We start from the raw sequence: 9,890 nt of genomic DNA, 5'->3' as shown, positions 1-9,890 counted from the left end.
GCAAGAGGACAAATGTAACAGGGAACAACTTCATTCAATCTAGATATCACAATGTAAATGGTGTTTTAAAATCTCTAAATGTCGGAATGATAAATAGCCAAGTCTGTTATTCCATATATGAGCTGAAATATTATTTTCATATGCTGCAAAGACATAATCCAGATTGCTTTTATCCAATACATAGAGGTCTTCAAACTTATCACCCTTACCAACCATCTTCTTGGTATTGTATTCCTAGATAGTGAAGCAATCGAAGAGAAACTTCACCATAAATTTTGATCCACAAGTAAGTGCACTCACAGATATCAAGTTAAACTTGAACTGGGGAATGTACAGAACATCTTTTAGAGTAAGCATAGAATTCAATCTAATGTCACCATAGTAGTTTACTGGAATTTGAGTATGATTAGGTAAAGTAACTTTGGAATTCTGAATAGGTTTCATAGAAACAAAGGCATCGGCAGTTGAACATATATGCATCGTAGTACCGGAATCAACTGTCCAACATTGAGATGAAGAAAAGATAGGTTTCAAGGAGATTGGGAAGCAAATACCTGCTGTATAAGAAGTGCTTGGATCATCAGTAGTTTTGACAGAAGGAGTTAAGTGATTGGACAGTGTTGTTGATATTGGTTAGAGTTAGGAATCTGCATGAAGCCTCCAATTTCACCTCGTTGTTCATTTTGGCTTGACACTTGATTAACTGCAACATTGTTGTGGTATAGGACATGTTATCTCTATTTCTAACTTTATAACTAAGTCAAATAGCCATGAATTTTATAACATCTATCAACTGTATGACCATGAAAATTGCAATGAGTGTAGAAAGGTCTCTCTTTCTTTTTGCCCTTGTAAACTCCATTATTAGAAGTATGAATACTGTTTTGAGTATTAACATTGTTGTAATTTCTAGAATTATGAGTTCCAAGGCAAGGTAGCATCCGATTTAATAGCAAATGCCATATTTCCAACATAATGTAATCTACAACCAACTAGACTAGTGATCTTTCTTTGATGTTCTTCTTGAGATATTAGGGCAAAAACTTTACTTATAGACGGTAATGGATTTATGAAAAGTAATTGTCCTCGGACTTGTGAATAAGAATCATGTAATCCCATAAGAAAAGACATCATGTACTCCATTTAATAATGAGAATTGAGGTTCTTCACTCCACCACAAGTGCATTTGCCATAAGAACATACAAGTCTATAATTGCTTAATTCTTCCCATATAGTTTTCCGTTTTGTGAAGTATATGCTGATAGAACTCTGCTCGAGTTAAACTCGTTAATTCACACTTTAGCTGAAAAATTCTAGGTTCATTTCTCTGTTGGAAACATTCTTTTAAATCCAACCATATCCCATACGCTGATTCAACATATATAACACGAGAAGAAATTTCTTTAGAAATAGAATTCAATATCCAAGAAATAACTATATTGTTATTTTTAGTCCAAGAGCTGGGGAGATCTGGATCATTACATTTAGGCTTTTCAATTGATCAATCAATAAATCCAAGTTTGTTTTTCACAGACAATGCAATCATCAACGCTCTACTCCAAGAGGCTTAATTTTCTCTGATGAGATGCTGCAAAACTAGGACTAATCCAAGACTGTCAGAGTGATGAAGATAATAGGGATTCAAAGGTTCATCTATGGCAGAACTCGAAGATGACGTAGATTCGATTTCCATGGAAACGAAGAAAAAATGACAGTAGCATTCAATGTTAAACTAGTTGAAGGCAAGAAAATAACAATAGCAAATCAAGCTATTTGTTCTGATACCATATCAAAGTTTGAAGAGAAGAACTAGAAGAAAGAAATTCCATTCTCTGTATTCATGTATCTCGTGTTTCTAAATTCAATCAAGGCAATAAAAATAGACTGACTTGTGTACAGAATTAGTTACATAACAGCTCAACACTTAACTACCAACTATGAAAGCTCAACACTAACCAATTCTAACTATTCATAGTGAATAAACAAAACTAATAGATAACAGAATCAGTTTCATGATCTAATAATTACTTCATTACTGGTCTTTGTAATTTGATTATATATAAAGCTTGAAACTCCAAGAAAGACTTTTTTTGGGGATAGAGTGAAGGAAAAGTGTAGAAAACGATCAAGGGAAGAAAAAGGAAAGAAACCCAATTATAGTAATTGTAATTAATTAGGGATTACATATTTTTGTTATTTGGTAGGCTAATTTGTTTCCTAGATTAGGAAATTAGTTTTTCCATATTTTCTTCCTCTTGTGTGTATATAAACTGACGTGAGAAGGCTATTAATGTATTGAGAAAGAGAATTTATTTTCTCAAATCTCTAATTGTTTCTGGTGTCAGAGCCTAGGTTGCTCTAACCTAGCAGTCAATGGCGGAATTCCCCTCTCACAGTACCAGATCTGTCATCTCCGACCCCGAAGCAGAGGTCCACTCCTCCATTGGTTCCAATACATCTGAAACTTCATCATTCCAACTTACAGTCAATTAAATTAATAATTGATGGAAAAGGGAAACTTAGATATCTCACCGGCGAGACAAAGAAGCCAGCTGATCCTGCTCAACTGCAACGGTGGAATTCTAAAAATTCAATGGCAACCGCTTGGCTTGTAAACTCCATGAAGCCGTCGATAGGGAAAGCCTATCTCTTCCTCCCAACGGCAAAAGATGTCTGGGATGCCGTGAAAGAGACTTTTTCAGACGTTGGGAACACAGCACAAGTCTTCGAACTTAAGACCCGTCTATGGCAGACGAAACAGGGGACACGGGATATTATCCAATATTTCATGGAGATGACCTCCCTATGGCAGGACCTCGACCTGAGCAGCGAAGAGGAGTGAAAGTGCAAGGAAGACGTCGCCTTGTACAAGTAGCAGGAACATGAGAGAGTATTCGAATTTCTCGCAGGGCTGAATCGGGAGTTGGACGAGGTCAGACGCCGAATATTAGGAGAAGCCTACTACCATCGATCCGCGAGGTATTTGTGAAGGTGCGCCGGGAAGAAGCTCGCCAGCATGTGATGTTGAAGTAAGTCACTGGAGTAGAAATTTCGGCCTTGGCAGGGAAGAAGAATGGACAGGTGAACACTACAGAACATGGGCTTCTTGGACGAGGTAAAGTTAACGGACCAACACTTGGGCCAGAGACTGAAAACACTAATTGGGCCTCTGGAGCTTTGGGTTTTCAAAGGGAGGAATAAATGAGCCAGTACAAAAACAACGAGAAAGGTTTGGTGTGAGCATTGTCGTAGGCCAGGTCATAAAATGGACACATGTTGAGAAATTAATGGGAAGCCCAACGATTGGAAATCGATGCAAAATAGTAGGAACCGTGGGTATTAAGCAGAAACTAAGAGTAACCCAATTTTGAGTGGTGGATTCAATTCCGAACAACTTGAACAAATTTATCAATTGTTCGCCAGCTTCCAAACATCGGGTCAACCGTCTCCTAAAGGTCATTCTAGTTTATTAGCCCACAAAGGTAACCTCCTTAGAGCTCTAAACACTTCACGATGTAAAAATGTGTGGATTATAGACTCCGATGCATCCGATCACATGACGGATGCATATCACCTCTTTTCTTCATACTCTACTTGTCCTGGGAACATTAGCGTCAAAATTGTAGATGGCTCACTATCATCTGTTACAAGAAAAGAAAGTATTCGTATTTCTGAGACTATAACACTAGATTCTGTCCTTCATGTCCCAAACCTGTCTTGTAACTTGCTATCTGTTAGTCAACTGACAAAAAACTCTAATTTCTCCGCTAATTTTCTTCAGTCATGTTGTATTTTCTAGAACCTTTAATCGAGGAAGACGATTGGCAGTGCTAAAGAATGTGAATGTCTATACTATTTTGAGGAAGTTGACGTGAGTAAACCTGGTTACCTCTCAAGGTGTAATTCTGCATCTACCCCTAGTGATGGTGAATTTTTATTATGGCATAATAGAATGGGTCATCCCAGTGTGCAATACTTAAGCATGTTTTTCCTTCAATTTTTATGAATAAAAAATCTATTGAGTTTGTGTGAAAATTGGGAATTTGCCGTACAACCTTTCCAAAATTCACGTATAAACCATCTAAGTCATTTACCTCGATTCACAGTAACTTATGGGGGCCTTCTCGCAATCCAAATTGTACCCAAACAAAGTGGTTTGTCACGTTTATGACGATCACACTCGGGTTTATTGGGTCTATCTACTTAAGGAAAAAATCGAGGTTCGATAAGTTTTTATAAATTTCCACTCCATGATTCAAACACAATTTCAAACACAATTCCAAATTCTTCAAACTGACAATGGCACAGAATACTTCAATACTACTTTACAAGATTATCTAAAAAAACATGGGATAATTCACCAAAGTTTATGTGTCAACACTCCCCAACAAAACGATATTGCTGAATGAAAAAATAGACATATACTAGAAGTCGCCCGTGCCTTGATGTTCACTACAAATATGCCAAAAATATTCTAGGGAGATGCGATTCTCACATCTACATATCTCATCAACAGACTGCCATGTCGGACTCTTTCCTTCGACTCACCCCTACAAAGACTCAAAAAATGCTTCCCTACTTCTCGTCTTTCTTCAAACCTACCACTCAAAATGTTCGGCAGCATTGCATTTGTACACCTTCACTCCCCTCATCAAAATAAACTGGAACCACGTGCAATCCAATGTGTTTATCGGGTACTCCCCTACTCAAAAGGGCTACAAATGCTATGACCTATCCAAAAAAAGGGTCCTCGTTAGCCTTGATGTCACATTCTTAGAATAAACACCTTATTTTCCACGACCTCATCTTCAGGGAGAGAATTGAAAAGAAGATTAGGTCTCAAATTTGGAGTTCTTAAACTTTGACCTTGATCTCTCTGATATCCCATATACTGATTCAGTCACCCTGCCCTCTAAGGTGTCATACATAGAAAGAAACTTGAATTCAAGGAAAGATGAAGGAGAAAAAAGTGACAAGGAAATACTGGTTTACTCAATTAAGCCTAAATCAAAATGCAAGGTAACTCTCACACCTGAGATACCAAGAGAGTCTGAACCGATGTTGGGAACTGATGAGAAGTCCTCCGATGATTCTCAACCTCAAAATAATGATGATCTACCTTACATCCTCTTTCAAAATTCATATCTTATAATGCTCTCTCTACAGAATTTCGTGCTTTTACTACTAACCTTGATGAAACGGAAATTTCAAGGAATATTCAGGAAGCCTAAAAGTACCAAAATAAAGAAAAGCAGTGATGGAATAAATAAAAGCCTTAAAGAAAAATGAAACCTAGGAAGTGGTCAACCTATCGGAAGGAAAGAGGCCAGTAGCCTATAAATGGGTCTTTAATGTAAAGTACAAGGCCAACGGGACAATAGAACGTTATAAGGCTCGTTTAGTTGCCAAAGAATATACACAAACATATGACATCGACTACACAAAAACATTCGCACCAATGGTAAAATTAAATACAGTTAGAGTCCTCTTGTCACTTGCTCAATGGAGAATTGTAAGAAGAAGTATTCATGACAATACCAACAGGCTTCAATAAATCTAATGAGGAAAATTGAGTGTGCAAACTCAAGAAATCTTTGTATGGGCTCAAGCAGTCACCTAGAGCATGATTTGATAGATTTGCAAAGGTTCTAAGAAGTCAAGGATATCAGCAAGGACAATCAGATCACACCATGTTCTTCAGACGATCCACAGACAGGACAATAACTATTCTAATTGTATATATGGATGATATCATCCTAACAGGAGATAATATAGTTGAGATGGAAACATTGAAAAAATGTTTAGTAACGGAGTTTGAAGTGAAAGATCTTGGGCAATTGCGGTACTTCTTGGGGATAGAGGTTGCTAGATCAAGGAAGGGTATTTGTGTTTCCCAAAAAAAATACATCCTTGATCTATTGATGGAAACTAGTATGTTGGGATGCAAACCTAGTGATGCACCTATCAAGGCAGGAAAAGCAACAAGAGACACAGAAGCCCTGTGGAAATAGACAAATACCAAAGACTAGTTGGAAAGTTAATCTACGTCTCACACACTCGACCTGACATTGCTTTCACCATCAGCTTGTTTACTCAACACGTGCACTCTCCTAAGGAGGGTCACCTAGAAGTAGCATATAAAATCCTCAGATACCTAAAAGGGACTGCTGGAAGAGGACTATTCTTCGGGAAAAATGAGAGGAAAGGAGTAGAGATATTCACAGATGCAGATTGGGCTGGATCAACTGAAGATAGAAGATCAACCACCGGCTATTGTACCTTTGTATGAGAAAATTTGACAACTTGGAGAAGCAATAAACAAAATGTGGTAGCTAGATGCAGCGCTGAAGCTAAATTCAGAGCTATTGCACAAAGAATTTGTGAAGGCTTATGGATAAAGAAACTCTTGGAAGAATTGAAAGTTAGAATAGAATTCCCGATCAAACTCTACTGTGATAATAAATCAGCCATCAACATTTCTCTCAATCCTATGCAAACATGACAGGACTAAACATGTAGAAGTAAATAGACACTTCATCCAAGAAAAAGTGGACAATGGTATTATTTGCATGACAAATATTCCTACAAAGGAACAAACGGTTGACATATTCATGAAAGGACTATCTAGACAAGTATTTGATGATTTCATTAGCAAGTTGAACATGGTCAACATCTACTGTTCTACTTGAGGGGGAGTGTAGAAAACGATCAAGAGAAGAAAAAGGAAAGAAACCCAGTTATAGTAATTGTAATTAATTAGGGATTACATATTTTTGTTATTTGGTAGGCTAATTTGTTTCCTAGTTTAGGAGATTAGTTTTTCCATATTTTCTTCCTCTTGTATGTATATAAATTGATGTGAGAAGGCTGTTAATGTATTGACAAAGAAAAATTATTTTCTCAAATCTCTAATTCTTTAAAAAGAGATTTAGGCATGAAGTTGGCATAGAATTTGGAGGGTTGAATTACGATATTTCTTATTTTTGGAACGTAGATTGGGCGGCAAGCTAGCCTTTCCTAAAAGCAAAAGTAGCTTGAATCAAAGGCAACAACGAGGCCCGGGAAAATGAGTTAGAGGACCGCAGTAGGAAGTGGTTGAGAACTTCAGAGAATTTTTTTTTAGATATAATAGAGTTTCACATGTAGGGAAAGTGATTTGCAGGTCTTTCATGCTTCAAGGTAGTACTGAGTACTGGTGAAATTCAATTAGTGGCATAGAAGATGTCAATGTTATGATTTGAGATAGATTTAAATATTTATTTCGCAACAAATGTTTTATAGCTCCAGTCCAAGCCATGAAAAATAATGAATTCATACAGTTACGAGAAGAAAGTATGATAGTGAGAGAGTATAGTTGCAAGTTTGAAAACTTATGAAGTTAGATTTTGAATGATTACTACGGAGTTTGGGAATGAAATGTCTCGAAATATTATATCTTGTTAGAATTGTTGTCCTTGTACTTGATGCTTCATGCGAATTGGAAGTTATTACTGTTGGTTAATATGTTCCATTCGATAATAGTATTATTTGATAGGTTTACTTAAATAAAACCTATCAGGTCAAACAAATTAACCAACAATAATAACACTTTTTTACTGTATGCAAGTATCATATCAATTACAAAGAAAAAGGGGGGAAAAAAAGAAATTTGCATATATTATTTATTAAAATTAGGTAGGAAAAGATAGTTTCAATAAAATATAATTTAATTAAAACATTTTCATTCCAAATCTAATTTTCCAATATAAATTTCATCTACAAAAAATGTGATAAAAATACTAAATTTGAAACACTAATGTTGAATATTTTGTCGGGAGTCAACTTATTGGTTGGCGATCATTGATCAGAACATTATTAGTTAGTACCGACGACATTATACTATCTGTAAATCATTAAAGGATATATGCAGTTGATAAAATATTAGTATCAATAATTTTGTTAGAAATCATTAAAAAATATTAATTTTCGTCAATATTACTTATAATATTCCTTTGATGGAATCATCATTTGGTCCATTTAATTATTATTATTATTATGATGATGACGACGATGCAAAAAGCTCCTTAAACAATTTTGTCCAAGGCTTTGAATTGCTAGAGCCGCCACTTTGTCCTTTGAATTGCTCAATAGCTAAAACCACCTTTGTAATGGAGACCATTGCTTTGCATTTTAGCCGGAAACGTACGTATTTACACACAAGCCTTCATTGATTAGTTTTTACATGGAAACAACCACAGTCGTGCAAATGGAATACCAACATTTCCCATGTCTCTAATTAAATTGTTTAGTTGGGCTTTGTAAAGGCACGTAAATGGACCATATTTACCTAGAACAACTGTAGATACACTCTTGATGATATACCTAAAGTCTATCTCTCAAACCATCACCCATCCCTATCCCAATCCGATCCACCCCATCTCTAATTTATGTAGTGAGGTATTTAGATACAGTACACTTTTGATAGAAGAACATATTTCAGCATGGAAGTTGAGTCATTTCCTATGAAAATCGAGGCTAATCGTCTAGAGAACTCAAAGAAACTGAAAAAGTTCATAGCCAAATGAACACAATCGCAAAAACTCAATGATTATCTGAGAAATTATGCGTGTTCTATTGTCTCGGTTTGCAACTATAATTATAGAGTTCAAAACATAGTTCACCCTACAATTGGTAAATTTGATTAAAAGTGTGTTTGACCCCAGTTTTACGGAAAAATGAATTTTAGAATAATAGATCGATGGAAATTGTGTGGATGAAAATAAGGAAATGCTTTTAATTTACGTGTAATATTATTTTAATGAAGAATGTGTGGTTGAAAAAAAAAAGAGAGAAAAATGTATTTTGAAAAAAATAGGAATCAAACGGGACCTAAATATACAAAGTCGAGGCTCAAGTCGAAAGACATCTAAACCTGCATGATTTCTTCCACACTGTAGAATAATAATTATAATTATTTTATTTATTTCATGTGGGAGATTGTTAGATATATATCAAATATGTATTTGGAAAAAAAAAAAAAAAAAAGCTAGATAAGAAGTTCGAGTGGTAAAAAATGTGACATTTAGGTGAGAGTTCGAAAGTTCGAATCACATTCTACGTGAATATTAAAAAGTCTATGATTGGACCTTAGACCTTGTGCTTTTATTTGATTAAAAAATATTTATTATTATTTTCATCAGTTTTGAATTTATTTTATTTGATTAAACTAGCCAATAAAATTTAACAGTTGGAGAGTTAATTGTAAATTTATTGAAATCTTAAAAAACATAAGAAAAAATTGACAGTTGAGGCAGTTATCAAATTATTTATTCAAATCATAAAAACCTCATAAAAATTGCAGTTTTTAATTTGATTGAATTATGAATTGAAGTTATGATTTTTAGACTATATAACCCCTAAACGTCTTTAAAAAATATCAAAATCAATCTTCGTGTTCCATAATTTCTAAAAATCGGTTTCTAATGTTATTATGTTATTTTAAAATATTGTTCTAGGGCACTATTGAGAGTTCTGAAAATTGCTTGCAATTTGTGCATTCGATCATTGTATCCTGATAGTAATTGTCCTGGGAGGTCACAGTAATTTAGGACATCGTGCATCCAAAATATTTCAATTTTCAATATAGAAAAATAATATAATAATTTGTAAGGAAGCTAATGAAAAAAAAAAATCAATAAATATTCAAGATCTAGTTGTTTATATATCTCACTCAATATATTGATCAACATTTCCTATTTTTCTTTAAAAAATAATGGTAAATATTATCAACAATCACTTTCTGTCCGTAATAAAAATTTCCGACAAAACAACGCAACATCAAAAAAAATCCAACCGTCCATTTTCAGTCGATAATTTTCAACAAATTTCTATCTTTCATCATAGTCTTATCA

The 9,890-nt window shown here is 34.8% G+C and overlaps 1 long non-coding RNA gene across 1 annotated transcript; it reads right to left on the bottom strand.

Annotated features, from left to right (window-relative positions):
- Positions 1 to 1,747: 1,747 nt before the first annotated feature.
- Positions 1,748 to 3,911, bottom strand: LOC111375121. The gene is made up of 2 exons (XR_002699265.1): positions 2,533 to 3,911; positions 1,748 to 2,458 (listed from the first exon to the last, which is right to left on the bottom strand). It is a non-coding gene; the product is annotated as an uncharacterized LOC111375121 (long non-coding RNA).
- Positions 3,912 to 9,890: the final 5,979 nt, after the last annotated feature.

This window comes from Olea europaea, chromosome 1 (assembly GCF_002742605.1).
Source record: "Olea europaea var. sylvestris chromosome 1, O_europaea_v1, whole genome shotgun sequence".
In the NCBI taxonomy this organism is placed as follows: domain Eukaryota; kingdom Viridiplantae; phylum Streptophyta; class Magnoliopsida; order Lamiales; family Oleaceae; genus Olea; species Olea europaea.
Note: the sequence above shows the minus strand (reverse complement) of the source record. Positions and strands in the feature narration are given on the sequence as shown.